We start from the raw sequence: 19,287 nt of genomic DNA on the forward strand, positions 1-19,287 counted from the left end.
AAGGCAAGGCTGTAGCACCACAAGATGCCCCTTGGGAAATGCTCTTACTTTCTTAAAATTGCCAATGATAAATATTTTATTGGTCTTGATGTCTTTTAACTGTTTTCAGAAGAAGTGCTTTTCAGGCTGAAACTGCTAATGATCATTTTAATGTGGAAATCTGCCATCTAATGAAGGTTCTGGTCACCTGTTTCTGCTCTGTAACACACCACATACACAGTATTTGTGGTGATGGCACCCAGGGTTCCTGGACACAGACTTAAAGGGTCCTCCTTGAAGTGAAGTATCTTAATCCAGGCTAGAGAAAGAAAATCACGATTAATTTTACACCTTAACCAAGAAAAGTTTGTTTAACTGTATTTTTCAGTGGTGAAATTTTGTGTAGACAAAGGGCAAAAGGTAGACCTGTCTAAAACCTGTGCTGCTAGTAGGGAGAAATACAACAAGGTGAAGAGTGAGGACTCAGGGCCATGTATACAGAGTATATAATAAGGCACATCATTTTTCTTCCTTTTTATGTTGATTGAAATCAGATAACCCTGAATACCCAGGGGAATAAATCCACATGCATCTCCCATCCATTAATAAACCTGGATAGTTGTGGAGAGTGTACAGCCAGGCAGTCTGGGCTGGTTCAGTGCTAAGCTTCTTCTGAGCTGAGCACTGACTGACTGCCCAGACTTTGAACATATGCAATTATACAAAGGGCAAAGAGGGCTGTTTTTTCTGGTGTTTGGTTCTTTTAAATCACTTGAAAGTGTTGTACTTTACCATTGAATATCAGTTCTCCAGAGCAAGGCAATTCCTGTAATGAGAACTGTAGAACTAACTTGTCCCTGCAGAACAGTGCTTTCTCAGTGCCAACCCTTTCTGTGTGTCATGTTATCAGCACTGTAAATAGTTTTAAATTAATGATGACATTGTCCCCTTCTTTATGGTTTTCCAGCGCAATACAGTTGGAGTCTCGGCTTTCACAGTTGATCTCCCACTAGCCACACAAGCCTGACTTCTGTCCTCTGGGAGAAGAGGTGTTGGTGGAATCCATCAAAGGCACCTCCTAATTATAGTCACAGTCTTCAAAACTCAGAGGGAAGCAAACTTGGCGCTGGGATGTCAGCTGGATGACTCCTGCGTCAAGTACTTTCCTGGGTCCTGGCAGTCAAAGGTTATCTTTCACGTAAGCCATGTCAAAGTTTAAACTTAAACATGTTGGGACATCATCCGCCCTAGATGGAATTTCACTACAGAAGGAGGGAGATTTTTTTCTAGTGCTGGTGAAATGCACGGTGCTAGAAGAGAAACTTAACAGCTCCCTGGCCCCGAATCACGACTCCTTTCCCAAGCTAGGGCTGTTTGATGTAATATGCTCTATTAGCAAAAGCAGTCAGCAGCCCAAATTACAGCCTCTCCAGCAAGATTTATGGTATTTCTTTGCTTTAGTTGGGAATTTTGTCTTTATCATCTTCCCCATAACTTTGAGCTGCTCTGCCAAAGTCAGCCAAGAATGAAGACAGAAACGTAAAAGAAACACTCATGTCTCTTTAGTCACTAAAAGGGTCAGAGTCAGGTCACCTGCAAGATTTGAACACTTCATCGATGTCCTGAGCTAATGCTGCCAAGTGCATTATTCTACTCCCCTGCATACCCTGCATTTTCTGCAGGAATACATCTGGATCATTCAAATGGCTTGTGAGGATTGAAAGTGAAATTATACAATCAGTTTTGGCCTTTTGTGACATCCCAAGTTACTTCAGTAAGCACTTGTGGAAAAAGACACATCCATAGTTCATACATGATGAACATTCCCTTTGATCCATCTCCATTTAAACCAAGGTCTAGTTTAAACATCTGTGGGAATTGAATCAGACTGACAGACTATTATATATACACCATAGGGGACTTGCTCATAAGTCTCTTGTGGCAAACATGCTACTTATACAGTATCCCATTCAGATAAGTGACCTACTTATTGGTTGCACTTTGTAAGCTATTTTGATGAGAGCAATGTGATCCTTGCTGTTCTGCTTTGAGTAAACTTTAGCCTTTGGGTATAAGAGGAGGAAAATTTGACATCCATGTAATAGAGGACAGCCATGTACATTCAGAGTGGGATTTTCAAAATCATTCATCCCTTGCCTGAAATCAAACATTGCTAGGACAATAGTGAGCTCTTTTAAAAAAAATCCTGCCCAAAGTATACTAATACATAAAGTACTTTGTTGTGAAGCACTCATGGGATTTGCAAAGCAACACAGCTGCCAGAAAAAGAGAAGCAAAGCTGAGATCACACATCCTCACCTCCACCCAAACACCCATCTTACCATTACCAGAGCTGCATCGCTCAGACTACACACCAAGTCAGTCCACCCTTTTTTTGTTTTACACACACTCCCTTACCACATTGTCTCATCAGCCCCATGAATAAGGGTTAAATGTTTCTCTTATCAAATGCTCAGTGTTTTCAGATGGATAATACAGACAGAAAGGGTAGAGAAGAACTGTAACGAAAGTCTGTGGGTAGATGTAAGGTGGTAACTCATAGCACACAGCAGTTAAGTGTTTGTACACGTGCAGTCTTGATGCTATGCGTACAATGAATTGTGAAAAGTAACTGCAGAAAGGAGAAAAATTCACAATGCCTTGATTCTCACAGGAACATGGTGACATAGTAAATATCTGGGTGGCTTTATTCTCTATCACACTGATTAAAAATGGGGCAAGGCCCTGGGGAAATAAGGCAATTATTTGGTACTCCTCAATTGCACTTCCACAGGAACGTCAAGGAGCATTGTCATCTCTATTTCTTACTATTTCAAAAGTCCAGTTTCTACTGGAATATGACTAATATGAAAAGTAGGTAAATGCCAGGACTTCAACTTTTTTTGCCAGTTTACGTTGTTGATGAAATAAATTCATCATCTTCTCTGCAAGACTTAGCTTAGAAGTGATGTGAAATCTACCACAACACAAAGTAAAACATCACTTTAAAATAATGTGGAGGGAGAAATAGTGAGTGTCCTCCTTGAGATCTTATCTCTTTTCCATCTACCTTTACCTCACCATCGTTTTATTCAAAGCTAAGCACCACCAAACCCCAAGAAGAGCTATCCTAATGTATTAGGTTTGGTTGGCAAGGTTTTGGTAGTGGTGAGGCTACAGGGGCAGCTTCTCTGAGAAGTTGCTAGAAGTTTCTCCCAGGTCTGAAAGAGCCAATACCAGTCAGCTCCAAGACAGACTGGCTGTTGGCCAAGGCTGAGCCCAGAGATGGTGGTAGCGCCTCTGGGACAACGTAGTTAAGAAAGGGAAGAAGGACTCATGTTGGAGAAGTTTGTGGAGGACTGTCTCCTGTGGGAACAACCTCACACTGGAGCAGGGGCAGAGTGTGAGGAATCCTCCCTCTGAGGAGGAAAGAGCATCATAGACAACATGTGATAAACTGACCACATCCCATTCCCCATCCCCCTGTGCCACTGGGTGAGGAGGTAAAGAACTCGGGAGTAAAGTTAAATCTAGGAAGAGGTGAGGGATGGGGGCAAGGTGTTATAAGATGTAGCTTTTATTTCTCATTGTCCTACTCTGATTTGATTGGTAATAAATTAAACTAATTTCCCCAAGTCAAGTCTGTTTTGCCTGGGATGGTAGCTGAAGAGTGATCTCCCTGTCCTTATCTCAACTCACAAGCATTTTATTACATTTCTCTCCCCCATCCAGTTGAGGAAGGGAGTGATAGAACAGCTTTGGGGGCCATGTGGTGTGCAGTCAGGGTCAACCCATCACCCCATATGAGCTGGGGCTGTCCTGGTACACCTGCCTCTGTACAGCGTAAATATATGCACACCCTGTTTCCCAGTTCAGGTGACTCTGTCCAATGGTACGCAGCATGTGAAAGCCCTTCAAAGCTCTTCAGCAAGCCAAGTATGACAGTTTACTCCATCTTTTGTAACTCCTCTGACCTTGCCTTGTTCAAAGGAGAGCTTTTTTTTTTTTTTTTAATTCCTAATTCCCACACTCTCTCTTTTAGAGGAATGAGAGAAAAATTTAAGTGCCCTGCTTTGACACTCAGCTTGCTGCTTGCGTGCAGTCAGACCAGCTGCCTCCCCAGATCTCCACTGCATTGTCAATACGTTCCTCTTGTGCCAAGACAAAATTTATAAATAGATTTGCCCAGTCAGTAAGCCCTTTCTCTTTAGAAAGACAGGGATTCAGGCAAAAAGAGGATTATTGATAACATGCAATATCTTTATTATAGCTGAGACTGCTACTGCTACTATAGTTAAGGACCTGTCAGCATTTCCATTGTAAGATATTTTTTTGTGTGTGCAAGGTTTTAACTTGGCAGTAAAAATTTAAATATACTTGAGGCCAGACTTTTTTCTTGCAAGAATTCAGCAAGAGTTATACGCAGGGCTCTCTCCGCTACCCCTTCCTGATTAACAATGAATTTGATGAGTTTTAGAACCTCTCATGTGAATATGCCTCTCCTGTTTTCTGAACAGTGGGGAGTAACACCTGATCCAGCATTTAGTACAGAGCAAAGCGCAGGACAAACATACAGGAGCAATCCTGCTCTTGTTAGTACTGGTGCTTGAGTAGCATTTGGACATTACAGGAATACAGTTTTGGCTAAGATCGCTATTTTCCTCTACCAAAAAAACAGCTGAGGGAGATGCTAAAAAAAGTCCTTTCAAAATCATTTCATTAGGTAGTTAATTTTCCTTGCAATGCATGATGGTAGGACAGAGGAGTCTGCCAGCTGATGAATATATCTTGGGAGTCACCTCTTTCCCCCTCTCTGTTCAGTCTCTGGCAAACTGCTTAATTTCTGTTCTGCCTCAATTTCAACATTCAGGATGGAAAACAGTAAGACTCACGCAAACGGTTCCGCACGCAGAATTCATTCTGCTGAAGCTCAAGCACTTTCTGGCAGGAAACAATCCAGCTCCCTTTGACTTCAGCAGTAATTAGCCTGAGTGCAGAGCCATGGCTTGGTATTGCAAAGCTGCTGGCATCCATAAACTTGTGTAACTTCAAGGAGTCTCAGAAATCTTGAGGACAGGACTGCTCAAATACTGCAGTGGATCGTACATGAGCTTCATCAGAATAAAGCCATCTTTATTTTCAACCATACTCAAAAACACATGGAAGTAGTTGGAGATGCATTCTCTGATAAATTTCTCCTCCTTTAGTTTTTTTAAAAAGGGGGGAAGTGCTCATGGGTTTAATGTTTTTTCCATTTTTTATGGGAAGTAAAAATACAGGTACCTTAAAATACAGACACTGATTTTATTAAGATTTGTGAAAATGGGTTACTAAATGGAGGGCTGGAGGACAGATGAAGGAGTGGTAGATTTATTTCCCTTCATCATGCCTCTCAGAGAGATGCTACATGTCTTTTAGAAAACAGACTCAGCAGAACACTTGGCTTTCAGGGTCTGAGCAGCTTTGCTCTCTCAGCCTGAAGTCAAACCCTTAATATTAGGAGAATGCAGGCCTTTTTTGGGTGCTTTAAATCCAGTGTAAGTTACATAAAGTCCTTTACACACGGTACCAAATGTTCTTTGGCTATATCTCTCAACATTTGTGTTTGTGGTAAACTGAGTAGTATATTTTTTGTGATGAATCCTACAAAAGAATAATACTTCTGTTTTGTCTGTTGACAAGATCTTCAAATCCTACCGCCCCTCTGACACGTAATCAAAATTTAAAAGAGTATGTTTCTGTCTACTTTTATTTTTATTATATGAGGATTTAGTTAAGACTTTGCCACCATGGAAACTAGACACAGAACACGATCTTCTTCTATCTAAATATATCCTGCAACTTTCAGTCACTCTTGACTCTTCCATATTTCATAAAAACCACTCTTTAGCTTCCTCCATCTATGCAACTTTTTTGGCCGGCAGGATCACTTTGCACCCATCCTTTAGTTTTCATCACCGGCCATCATCATTTCAAGAGAGAATCACATGCATGAGTGCAGAGAAGGCAATTCAAGAAACCAGGCCCTTATGGAACTTCGATGTAGCATATCATTAGGGTAGTTCTCAAAAAAATTAAGTGTTAAATGGAAAGCAACTTTTAACCTTCCTAACTCAATGCCAAGCACAGCGTTAATTAAGAAAAACAGGTCAGCTTTTTCCTTGTATTGTAACAAGAAAAGACTGTCCATTTCTTAAGCCATCAGTTCCACCATAGACCTTTGGTACTTGTTTATTACAGTCTTCGGGCACTGGGATTTATGAGTTGTTATAGCTCACAATTGTAACCCTCATTTATACTTTCTCATCTATAGGGCTAGGAGGTTACCACTAATTTATTTATTTATTTGCTTTAAACCATGAAACCATCCCCGGGATGTATTTCACAGTAAAGGAAGTAGGAAGGAGAAGTCTCAAATGCAGCTTGATGATCACAACTTTCCCGTTTCAGTGTGGATTGAGATAGCTGCACTTCTGGAGACAGAAAATCCATCTCTTAAAACCAGCTTCATGGACTGATCTGGATTTTCATACAACTTTGTAAACAGGACACAAAACTTGAGGCCAGAGTTAAGAAATTTAAAATAGTTATGATGCTGCACTGGTGCAAGTGTGTACACACACGGTGCTCGGCATGGAAGATGGGCTGCCTTTCCTTTCCATGTTACCAGAGACAGCAAATGCAGCCCTAGCAAGGCCAAGAATTTCCCCTCCAGACAAACAAAATTCAGTATTTATGCCCCCAATGGGCTGACTGGCTATTTGTAAACAGTATATTTTAAGTGCCAACATGTGTTATTCTGCCTGCACCAGACAACTGAACCGATAGCTGAATGAAGCAGGCAAGATATTTGGGAGGAGTTGTAACAAATGTCTTAAATTTTTGAACCTGTCTGTTTTGCCAGTGACCCATACAGTGAGTAGCTGTGTCAGCTAATCACTTAGCTGGCCTTTGCTGACAGACAAATACCTTGTGGTGACATCTGATGGAGCTGTTACAAAGCATCAGCTTTCTTGCACGCTCTCAGAGCTGCAGGTTGTGCCCATGGAGAGTGTGGCAGGTGTGCACAGAGTTACAGCAACACCCTGACAAGTGCCCAACAACACACATAGGAACCCAGAAATGTTCAGATTAAGTCTTTAAAGAGAAGGTGTTTGTATTCACTTGGGCATTTTTTTTAATCCTCTGATGATAATTAAATGATTAATAATATCACAGCCATCAAAAGCGATAGCATGCTTTCAAGGAGCATGCAATAACAGCTAGCCACTTCTATGGCTTTAATTGTAAAAGCAAATAATTACACATTTTTTCAAGGCTTGAAGAGAATTGCTTTCAACTGAAACTATGAAAAGAAAATTCTCCAACATAATATCAATTTTTAAATGGCCACTTCCTAAAAAAAGCTTGTAACAGCTGTGTTTCAGGTGTTTATTTAGGGACTAATTACAGATATGGACAGTGCCCAGACAATCAGATGATGCTCTGCTCATCATCATGGCATCTTTAGCCACGGATAAATTTGGCCCATGTCTTTTTTTTTTTTTTTTAAAGCCCTACAGGGTTCAGTGTGCGACACTGACCACACTGGGAAGAATGCAGATAACCTCCAGACTGAGCCAATTCCTCTGTCATTACTCTCCAAACCACTGCAATGGCTGGTTCCTTTTTTCCCTTTCCAGTTCCCTTCCAGTGGCTGATCTGCCTATAAGCTACACAAGCATAATGCTGACACATCATCAAGAACCAGCCAACAAACAAACCTGTGTACCTATATCTTCCACCAGATGGGCTCAGTTAGCGGGGTTTTGAGGTCAGCTTTCTACTACCCCGACTCCTCTGGGGTCTGACTCAACTCCCCCAAAGCGGCAGAACTCCTGGATTCAAATATTCAACTGGACTGGATTTGGATGGAGCTTTGCAAACAAGTCATGCCCCATTCAGTAAACAGTTTTGTCTCAAAACTCAGTGCTCTAAACACCCATTTTTAGGTCCTTACACTAGACCAGGCTTGCCAACCTGTATGTGAGGTATGAAGTGTACGTGGAGTATGGAACTAACCCAAAAGTCCCTTTCACATCAGCAATCTTAAGCACTGAGCATTGATCATTGTTGCTTTCATCGTTTCCAGCTCCTGAAGCAATTCCAGCCAGACATGCTGACAAAAGAATAATTTTATCAGCATATGGCTGATCACAGCATCCAATTCCACCAGTATGAATTGGCCTCGTAGCACGCACTAGCATTTCTGCATACAAGTGGAACAGATGCTGTAGAGATCAATGTAATAACAGTTTAATTAATTTTAGTGTCAAAGTCAAATGCTTCCTTATTTCCAGTTGAAACCTCTCTGATTTCATGGTTGGCTCTATAAATATTGAAAACAGGAAGAGAAATCTGATTCCAGAGTTAAACACTACAGAAATTAAATGCAAGAGAAGCACTTCTCAATTTTTGTAATCTTCATAATCTTGAAGTCATAATATTGTCCATTGTCCACGCTTTGTTATAAGGTTTTACAGTTAAGTTTTGTTTTTACAAAGCAGATCCCTACATCTCTTACTGCAACCATTCCTCTTGCATAAATCTGTAACATCATGGAACTCCAACCTCAGAACAAAATCCCACTGCAGATGACATACGGGGCCAGGACTCAAGAGATTTGGCTTCAGTCTTCACTCTGGAAGTGATGATTTTTGTCAGGAAAAGTTTAATCCATTGGACATCCTGAAAATAGATACACCACTAAAAAACCCTCATTGTATTAGAGTGAGATCTCATATCCCACAACACCGGATGAACTATCAACATTGCGCAGCTCCTACCCCAAAATGCCAATGGTATTCAGCAGATGAGCTGGAGAGGTGGAGAAGAGGAGGAAACTTATGGCCTTGGACAAGTCATTTTATATTGTAGGTCGCTGATATCACTTAACACTAGCTGCATATTATAGTAGCGGAAAGTTTGCACATCCTGCATCTCCCATTAGTGCCTTGTTCTCTGGCTCCAGGGAACAGATAGGGTAAGAAACAGCACAGTAAACTCAAATACATTTAACAACCAAATATTACAGCCTGACTTCTGGTCAAGGGAAGTGAAGTTAGACAATTTATTAGTAAAACACTTACAGGAGAGATTGACATAGCTGCGGTCTTGGTGGCATTTGAATTGTCACAACAGTGAGAAGAGGCAGAGGGTGATGAGCGATTGCTTGCTGAACAAAGTGTTATTATGCTGAAGTGCGTTCAGCAAATGTTTATTCCACAGGCAGGAACTACTAGTGCCTGTAGTGGTCACTTAGGCCCAAACCCCAAGATTTCAGGCCATTTCATTTGAATGTGTTTGTCAAGCACAGGGTGACATTCACCAACACAGGCAGCTTCTCAGGTTTCAGCAGGAACTAATCTACCATCCTCCTGCATCTATCACTTCCAATGACCCAAATTAAAGAGCATCATGCACACCCTGCCTGTTCTGACACTCAGTAGGGTATCACCTCACAATTAGGACTCTTCATCCCAGTGTATTTCATTAGCAAGAGGAGTCGGTGACCAGGAGTCTGCACAGGTTGTCAAACAAAGAGTGCCCAGATCACAGCAGGCACCGCCACAGAAACACCCCCGCCCCTCCAGCAGCCTCCTCCCATCTTGAAACAAAGACAGGTTGAGGGGAGAAGTGATGGGGATGGGAAGGAGGAAACCCTTAGCAATGCTTAAGCAAACACATTTGGAATGAGGCTTAAGTTACTACACATGTAAAGCGGGTTATTTTCCTCCTCCCCCTCCTCATCATCATGTTGGCAAGCTGTTGACGACCACAGGCATGGAGGCCTCTCAACAGGGGACCAGCAGAGACCAGAGGCAAAAGGACAAGGGGTTCGTTGTGCAAAGGAGAACGTCTGAAAAGACACATCCTCTGGGTGCTTTTGTTCGAGGGCTATGCTTGACTAACAAATCCTGTTGCACTAAGATCTCAGGCTGCAGATATCCTAACAAAAACAAAACCAGAGTACTGCCTGAACATCTGAATGATTTTAGGGAAGAGCTGTTAACAGCAGGATGACAAACACCACAGTCCTTGAGCTCATGTGTGCAAATCTGAAACAACTCCTTACGCTAGGATATTACACAGAAAAAATCCCACAAATCAAACACAGTAATACGAAGTGCTTGTATAGCGTGTTTTACCTGCAGCTCTTGGAGCGATTACAAAGAGAAATGAAGAAGAAAGGCTCATTACCACCTTTTCACAGATAAGGAAACTGTAGCACAGAAAGGAAGTGATTTGTCCTGCAGCCCAGTGGAAGAACAGGGCAGTCAAGTCAAGCCTCTTAAGTCCCAGTCCGATGCCCTCTCCCCTGAACTATTGTAGCTGACTCTGACCCTGCAGGAACTTCACATTCGTCATTATGCTTTACACCTTGATCATGAGGCTGGGTGTCTTCAAAGCACTGCCCTCAGCTCCTTGGCCAGGAGAGGAAAAAGCTCCCATGTACCTAATCAAATATAATTGCCATTCCTGGAGAAAAGAGATTCCTTCTCAACTCCTCTGGATGATAATTCACCCTGTGTTCAGGTGTAAATGTAATGCTATATGTAAGCCAAGATAAAAGTAACTCCTCTGGCCACTTTTAACTCAACATCCCTTATGCAGTAAATTTCATACATAGCTATTGAAATAGTACCAAGAATTGGCTGTAATTTTGTTGTCTATTAATACAATTTCATATAGCAGTTTTAGAGTATTTTTCCTAAAATGTAGGCTTCATGGGAAGCTTGTTTAACAATAAAAGCCCTTCACCTTTAAACACACAGATAGCAGAGGATTAGTTTAACTATTGAGCTGTAACTGAGGGACCAGTTTCCAAGAAGACATTGGCCCAGCACAGATCCTGCATCCCTCAAGGCACAGGCACAACACTTCTACCCACTACAGCTACAGTTACATCGCATGGGAACAGAAAAATAGCCAGGACAGCAATATGAGTCAAAATCAGCACTTAAAAGTTAACCTGGAAAACAGTAAATCACTAGTGGACATTCCAGAGTGTGACCACAGAGTGCTTGAAAAGAGGGACGCTGTTAAAAAAGTCATCTGGAGAGTGTTGCTACTGTGATAAGAGGTGTAAACTTAGGACATACACATGAATACCGTCTCATGAGGCAGATGAGAGCATCCTGGTGGGTACACGGCAGGTTTCCTCTCTCTGTTGCTACCAAAAGGTCATTAATGTGACCAAGTCAGACAGTTAAATTATCAGACACGAACAGTCAACAAATGGGGCCAGGGAGGAGTGGATGTTTTCCCTTGGGTGCCCTGTATAAACTTGCAGTTTGCCATGCACTAAAGGTGGCCATAGGTGACTTGTAATCCAGGCCAACAGCAGAAAATCACAGGATTAAAAGTGGGTGGTCAGATCATTCATTTGACTTGTAGGAAAAAAACCCCATGATATCCGCTTGTAGACGACAAGCAGTTTTGCAGGGAACAAAGAAATCTCTCTCACAGACAAAATTGGTCTGCCAGGAACTGAGCCCATCTAGCTCCCCACCTCCCCACCACCCTCCCCATATCTTCCCCTCTAAAAGGATCTTTTCTGGGATTCAGGGAATGCGTGTTTATAAAATAGTTCCATTCAATTAGGGCACAGAGTACAGCAGCTTTATATCAGAGGCAACCCAGAGCGAGAGCTCTGTGGAAGTGCAGGTACACGGTAATGATGACAACCCTGCACTGGTTGTAGTGTCATCACCTCTTATTCTTAATCAAAAGGCTTCCAATCCCTTCTCAACGTGTGCACTCGGAAATGAAGGGACTGCTGGAGAATCATTTGAATGTGGCAGCCCTAGATAATGATGAAACGAATAAAGGCTCACTTTTTTGTTTAGGTTTGAGGAAGAATTCAGGATTCCTCTCGTGAAAAGGCAGCAGTTTAATAGCAGTGAGGCAGAAGGGCTTCTCGTTATCGGCAGAGGCTGCTCTTGGCACTGCGCTAATGGCCATGGCATGGGCTTTCCTAAACGGTCCCTGTGCCGCGGCTCCCCAAGGAAGCCACCCGCTGGTGGGGTGAAAGGCTGCTTCTAGAGACCTGGTGCAGGACTGGGAAACAGCACTGGGCTTGAGTGCAGTGGTTTTCCTCTGTGGAAAAGGCAGAGGGCAGTTTTTGTCAGCTACACTGGGCAATACAAGTCATGCAAGCCCGTGGCTGGTCAGCTGAGTCTCTGCCCTCAGCTTCTTCATCCCCTGCTCAGGCAGTGGCTGCATAAGCAAATGTGATGCTGTGTACAGTGGAAAGACCATGTAAATGAACTATGGGGCAGGAATCTCTTCCATGGAAGAAGGGCCTTGGACAGGCACATAACATCACTGAGCCTGGAAACAGCCCATTGATAAGGGGTGTCTCCCCATACACAGCTCTACAAGGCTGATTTTAATATTAGATTTGGAACAAAAGAGTGGAAAGCACCTGAGCACTTCTCCCTGTTGTTTGTACATACCTCTCAACACAATCTTATTAATATCTCTTGCCATATGTTTTTGCAGAGTCTTTTGTACACTCCAGGAACCAGCCACTGTAACTCACGGGACCTTCTGTCTGAGGGAGGTCAAGAGCTGTGCTGAATCACCCATCGGATACCTGCTGGTTCCACACAGTGGATACCACTGCCATGCCAGGCAAGAATGATAGTAAAGGCTGTTTATTTATCTGGTTGGTTTAAAAGGGTATTATTTCAGAAAAGGAAGCTGAGTAACAGAAGCTTTTCCAGCGACTTATAAACCGACAAAAATAATTTTTGCTTCTATTTCATTATTGGCTTCTTTGTCCAGTTTTCATAAAAAATATTTCTGACATTTGCAAAACTGGAACTATCTTTAGCATTTTGCCCAACCCCTCTCAGGCATTCACATTGACCTATACCAGAGCAAAACACACAAAATAAAATTCAAAACAACTTCTGTTTAATCCTACTTAAAGTTACTCTATTCACGGCAGTAACATTTGCCCCAAATGCAGAGCTAGCAAGGTCAATAGTTTCACTTTTTGTACTTCAGCCACATTAATATAACAGTTTGCCATTCCTCTCTATTACTGTGTACGTTCAAAGCTTCATAAGCTATCATGAACAGCCTGATCTCTGACACGCAAGACATGTTAACAACAGCTTTTGCCATTCAGAAAGCCAGCAAGAAAGAGAAGTCAGACCTTTCAATGTATGTTAAGTAACAAACACAAGATCTCCATGATGTCCTACATGATGAAACACCTTTCAGCAGGTTAGAAAAGGAAGTATGTGGAATCAATACATTTCTTCTCACAGTTACATAGCTGCATACATCACCACTTTTAACTTCACTGTCTTCAAACTAGCCAACTGTGTCCACAAGTAATATCATAGGGACAAGGCTATAGAAAAGCCAAGGACATTCTAAACGAACAATGAGGTTATTCAGTGCATACATCTAGGGTTAGGGCAGAGTGACCAGTGATATAAAAAGCCCAGAACACTCTGATGAGATTTCACTGCATAGCAATACCTGTCATCATGAACAACTAATAATAAAAAAAACAGGGGATAAAAAGAGCTTACAAAGAGCAAACAATAAACACAGTCAAGCAAATATATAGAACATATATGTACATGGTTTCAGGATTCTTTCCTCCAGTTCACAAAGATCAAAGCATATCAATTAAGACAGTTGCATTGGGTTTACATGGCAAGGCTTTGGCAATGGGGGGCTGCTGCAGCCCACAAGGAGCACACACAGGAGCAGGTTTTTCCATCAGGAGTTGTGGCCCTTGGGGCTCTGAAGGGCGGGCTGCACCCCGTGGAAAGCACCCATCATTGGAGCAATCCATTCCTGAAGGACTGGCTGCACCCCATGGAAAGGACACATTACTGGAGCAATCCATTCCTGAAGGACTGGCTGCACCCCGTGGAAAGGGCCCAGTTTCTGAAGGACTGTCCAATGGGAAGGACCCCATGCTGGAGCAGGTGGAAAGTACAAGGAAAGAGTGGCAGAGACAAGGTGTTATGAACAGACCACAAGCCCTCTTTCCCCCTCTTGAGGGGGAGAAGGTAGGAGGGTCAGGAATGAAGGAGTGGGGTTAGAAAGTTGGTTTTGATTCTCATTATGCTACTCTATTTTTTAAATTGGCAATAAATTACCTTAGCTTCCCCTGCACCCCCCAAATTCTTCATGCGTTGTTAATGATGCTAGTTAAGTAATCTCTCTGTCTTTATCTCAGCCCATGAGCTTTTAACATCTTGTTTTCTCCCCCTGCCCTGTTGAGGGGGCAGAGAGAGAGAGAGAAGCTTGGCAAGCATCTGACAACCAGGGTTATCCCACCAGAACAACTTTGACTCCTGCCTGGTAAAGAACAAAACAAAGATACACATCTCTCTAGAAATCAGGATTCACACCAGATGTATGCCTCAGAGCAATAGAAGTAAAGCCATTGTCAAAAGAAGGAAGAACAGAGTAGAATTCAAACAGCAGCTACTGTTTTGTTTACTGCAAACCAAGTGAATTAAGTTATCACATACAATAATTCTTACCTTAGTCCCTCTTTTTTTTCGCTTAAAACTACTCCTGTACGTTCACTTCTGACAAAATGCCTTCAATCACTTTTTCTCCTTTTATAGCTTCTCCACCATCCTGATAGGCAGCACACTATTCCCACCTGTGGGTTAACAAGACCAACACCCATTTTTGTTTCTCTTGGTCTGCTCTGCCACTTCCAATGAAGCAATTAAAAGATGCAACCAGCTCCAGGTGTTTTCAACCTATTTTGCAGGTCGCATAGTGAAATACACAGCAAGGAATCAGCAGATGAATATGCATGTGAACTTCAATCAACATAAACCCCTGAGAAAACATTCTTACTTTCGTTTATAATAACTGCTTTGGTTGAGCTGAGACTATTTCTTAATCATTTTAAGCTTTGTCAGTTATTAAAGTGTTCATATAAACTTCTGTGTGAGTTTTATGAAACCAACCTGTGATCTTGTAATAAATCTCATAAGTTAGTTGAGGATCAGCCCTGATAATGTACATAGGAAAGATTCAACAAATACAAGACATAAGAAAACAGACTAAATTTTTACCATGCTTTAGTTATTAGGTGGTTAGCTGGGGAAAAGCTGAGTTGAGAAAGGCCATTTTAGCCTTAGCTGGGCAAAGGAGCAGTGTCTTTTTCTATTGCAAACACATTAGTGCCAATAAGGTCAGATAACATAAGGGAAGAACCAGCACCTACTCTTCTCTTAAGCGTGATGAAATCCTCCTTTCACAAAGCTGCTGTGTGGATGTATACTCTTACCAGGGCAAATGAGCACCTTAGTTAACTATAAATTAACTGTAGACAGTTAAGCACCCTGCTTAGCTGTAATCCCCTATTTGTATTAATATATTGCTCCAATTAAATGTGCCATTTTGGTTGCTAATGAGTAAACTGCAGTGTATTTTACGTAGACTGAATAAACATCTCGTAATTAGTACTAACCCACCTCATGGCAACACTGTGGTCTCCTACACATGCCAGTAGCTATTGCTGGTTGACAATGACAGGGGCATGTTTTGGCCACAAAACAGCAGCCTTATAGCACAGTCCTTGTATTTGCTTTTGTTGTTGTCACCAGCGTCTCATGCAAAGGGTGCTTCATGGAGGCTCCACTGGAGTCCATTGGGACCCATGGGGAATGGAGCCAGGGAAAAAATAAATCTTTCTGAGGAAGCCTAAAACTGACTGACAAATGATGTTTCTGAGTTACTGAAACTACAAACTTGTGTGGAATTCAGTGAATTATGCAAGCTTAAAAAATGTCAGTGTGTCGTGTTCTGCTTCAGAAAATTTTGACGCGTCTTCTCCAAAGACAAGATATTCCAAAGCAAAACACTTAGTGCTTTTAGAAACCACGGAGCAAGGCAATCTGCAGGAATACAGAGTGGCAGTGCCCACTCCGGTGGTCCCGGTGTGGGCAGCACTCCCAGAACAGCCCCAGAGCCACGCAGTGCCAGCTCCTCACAGGTGCTTCTCATGAGGTCTTAATCCTAAAGCTCAGCGACAGCATTTTAACATCACCGCTCATCACTGCAGCAAAGCAGCCGCTCATCTGGTTTATAAAATAGATGCATCTTAAGTGCACTGTCCCACTTTATTCTGTACAGGGAAAAGATTAGGAGTGGACTTGCAGCCAGACATTGCTCACCCCTCATGCCATCCTTTCTCTAGGAACTCTTCTTGGTTTTCCATTATTTCTTTACGAGTGTAGTAAAAAAGCTCTGGAGAGAGTCTTGTGTTTTGCAACCTGAATAGGCACAGCTGACACAAAAAGGCAAGTTTCAAACTAGTTTAGAGCAGTGATAAAAAACATACTGCACTTCTGTTTGGTTCAGTTTAGATAACATCTGCATGAAAATACATGAAAAAAACAGAAGGAAATGGGATGGCAATAAAAATCTATTCCAAGTATTATGTACCTGAGATCAGCTTGCTTACAGCAGTTCTGAATTTGGTCCAGAGAAACAAACCACAATGTGTCAACATAAATTCAACAGGTGCTCTTCAGTGGTGGAGCATCCGTAATCATATCACAATAGAATTGTTGATGATGGACTGTAAGCAAGGTAATTTTGTCACCTTCATTTTTTTTTGGTGAGAAACAGGAATGCTGCAGTGCTGGGAGACAGCACCTGTGGGGCTGTGTCATAGCAGCTGAGCCTGAGGAAACCCTGGCTGCCCTGTATGGGTGGATAATCCAAAACTTGAAGCATTTTCCAAAGAGGCTGAAGGAATGACAAAATATTCCTCCTCATCAACAGAAGGTGCTTAGCTTTGCGCTGAGGCCACGGCTGGAACAGAATGAGCAAAAGGATGCAGCCTAGTCCCCCAGTTCCAAACAATTATCCAGCTGTTAGCTCAGGCAGGCATATTTGTCTGCAAACTCGTCAGGAAATGCTGCTGTCAGCTGTTGCAATTTCTACATAGCTCACTCGCCTGGACACACAGGGCACAAGCGAGGCCGCATCCTAGGGCTGCAGGAGCAGGATGCCCTTGTGCAGAACAAGCCATTCACCAGCACCGGAACTCCTCACTGCTGCCCCATCTCATGCCAAGGCAAGAGGATCTTAAGCAGTGAAATGTTTTGAGCATTGTTAGCAAAGGCAAACGAGTAGTTTTAGGTGTGAGTGGATATGTTGAAGTATAATGGGAAGAAGAACAACTCCGCATTCCTGGGATGTGTCAGCAAAGGCCTTTTTAAAAGCCAAGTGAGTGGGAGAGGGAGCTGGGAGGCAGGGGCCTCCTCTGGTTAGGACTCCAGGACTCAGAAGAAGCAGATTTAGCCTCCATTTCCACTAGAGAGGTCCCAAGTGATCTTGAGAAAAGCACTTACTCTGAGTTTCCTGGCTGTAAAAACTGCAGATCAAACCGTATCTTTTCCTTCCAACTTTCTGTATCCTCTGTTTAGGTTCCAAACTCTTTTATGGGGCAACTGCACAGGGGCCACACTCTCAGCAAAGGAACGTCACCACTGCTGGAACAGAAATAACCTCAGAAAGATTATTCTGTGACTGTCTGAATTGCTTTTCCTTCTGTTTTAGTTGCGAAGTGCTAGCAGTGTGCATTAGAAGATTTTCAGGCTATTGTGCTTTTATTTTGGACTCAGATCTAGATCTTATCATGTGAAAATGCTGCGCTAATGCATAGTAGGATGTGATATCCTGCATTTTGCACCTCTGTATCATTAGCTGGAGGAAAGAGTGAAAAAAGGAAGAAAAAAAAAATTCACCTTTGTGTAACTAAAAACCTCTCAGTGGGATTTGTTTAGTGGGAAAGAATGATTAGTAATTTTTTAGTGATTAGCAATTTTCTCCCTCAGGTGGCTTTTCTGCATTCCCGTAGAGCTCACGTACACAGTAGACCTGCCAAACGGGAAGAGAAAGCTGAGACAGAAAACACCACACAGCAGTGAAAAATCTAGCAGGCATTTAAAACACATATATTTTACTATTTTTAAACAACAGGTCTAATCAACAGGAAGAATATAATCCTTTTTTTTTTTTTTCTAAATCACTCTGTGTTTGTGCAAAATTCCTCCTAAATATCTCCAGATCTCACACTGGTGACATAATCTGGGAAGAAAAATATATCTAGTTATATAGATATATAGTTATCTATCTATATATAGCTATAGTTATAGATTACAGATTATATACAGGTATCTATATAGATGTGCTTTTCCCTCTTCCCTGTATTGTTTAGAACTGAGCAGAGATGAAAGAGACCTCTTGGTTATGCCATTTCCTACCCCCCTTTGACATACTGAGGAAATTCTACTCTGGTTTTCCCTGCCCCCTTGTGCAACAGAAAGTGATTATTTTTAATGTGGGTTAGAAGGAAGCATTTTTCCCCTCTCCCTTTTCCAACTGATTCTGCTGCAGGAGGGATATTCCTTATTTTACGAGTGAGGAACACGGGGCCATATTCACACGGGAGTAACTCTTACTGAAGATGGTGGAGTTGCATCAGGAATAGATTTGCCCCATGATCCATTATATTTTCCCTTAACTGCAGCTCGCCTGCAAAACCTCAATCATTACACCTGGTTACACTAGATACTTGACAACCTGTGTAGCCTTAGCATTTCCTTTTATGGATCATCCCCTGTCTCATATGAAGAAATCCAAGACAAGGTGAACACGGCTGCTTAGTTTGATGGCAGTCACATACTTTGCCCACCTTGGGGCTGTGTGCCTAACCCTTGTCAGGGGCTGGGAAAATATTCTCAGCTTAAAACATCCAATTTAATGCTGCCTGTAGAACATGAACAAAATTCTCCGATACTTCTACTGTGGGAAAAGGTGCCGGAATGAAACCATTGGAGACTGAAGTCCTGCACATACAGAAGTGGTGCCACGTCCTCCTGGTTGCTTCATTGATGTCCTGCCCTGGTAGCCCACCCCAAGGAACAAGAGGCAAAATTAGTGTCTACACCCAGCTAGCCTTAAACTAGTAATGCCAGCAGCAGTGATGGGTTTTCACAAGTCTATTTCATGTGAAGATAACTGGAGATCCACTAACGTTTTGGAGATGCCACTGAGCAGCCCAAAGCTCCTAGATGTTTCCTCATGGAAAAGCACAACCTGCTCCAGGACTGGATGCGAACTGCTGTTGGAGATAAAAAGCTTATTTCACAGCACTCCTGGAAAATCTGAATGGGCAGCTAGGAGGGAAGGTGAGGAAACATGGAGTCTCTCATAACTGCTCCAAGTTCTCCCTTCAAATTTGTCATCAAGCCTCACGCT

General features: G+C 42.4%; 1 long non-coding RNA gene across 1 annotated transcript; it reads right to left on the reverse strand.

The window, feature by feature from the left end:
- Window positions 1–3,553: 3,553 nt before the first annotated feature.
- On the reverse strand, window positions 3,554–19,284 carry LOC110361809 (uncharacterized). The gene is made up of 3 exons (XR_002418624.2): window positions 17,376–19,284; window positions 14,538–14,662; window positions 3,554–8,706 (listed from the first exon to the last, which is right to left on the reverse strand). It is a non-coding gene; the product is annotated as an uncharacterized LOC110361809 (long non-coding RNA).
- Between the last annotated feature and the right edge of the window lie 3 nt (window positions 19,285–19,287).

This window comes from Columba livia, chromosome 9 (genome assembly GCF_036013475.1).
Source record: "Columba livia isolate bColLiv1 breed racing homer chromosome 9, bColLiv1.pat.W.v2, whole genome shotgun sequence".
Lineage (NCBI taxonomy): Eukaryota > Metazoa > Chordata > Aves > Columbiformes > Columbidae > Columba > Columba livia.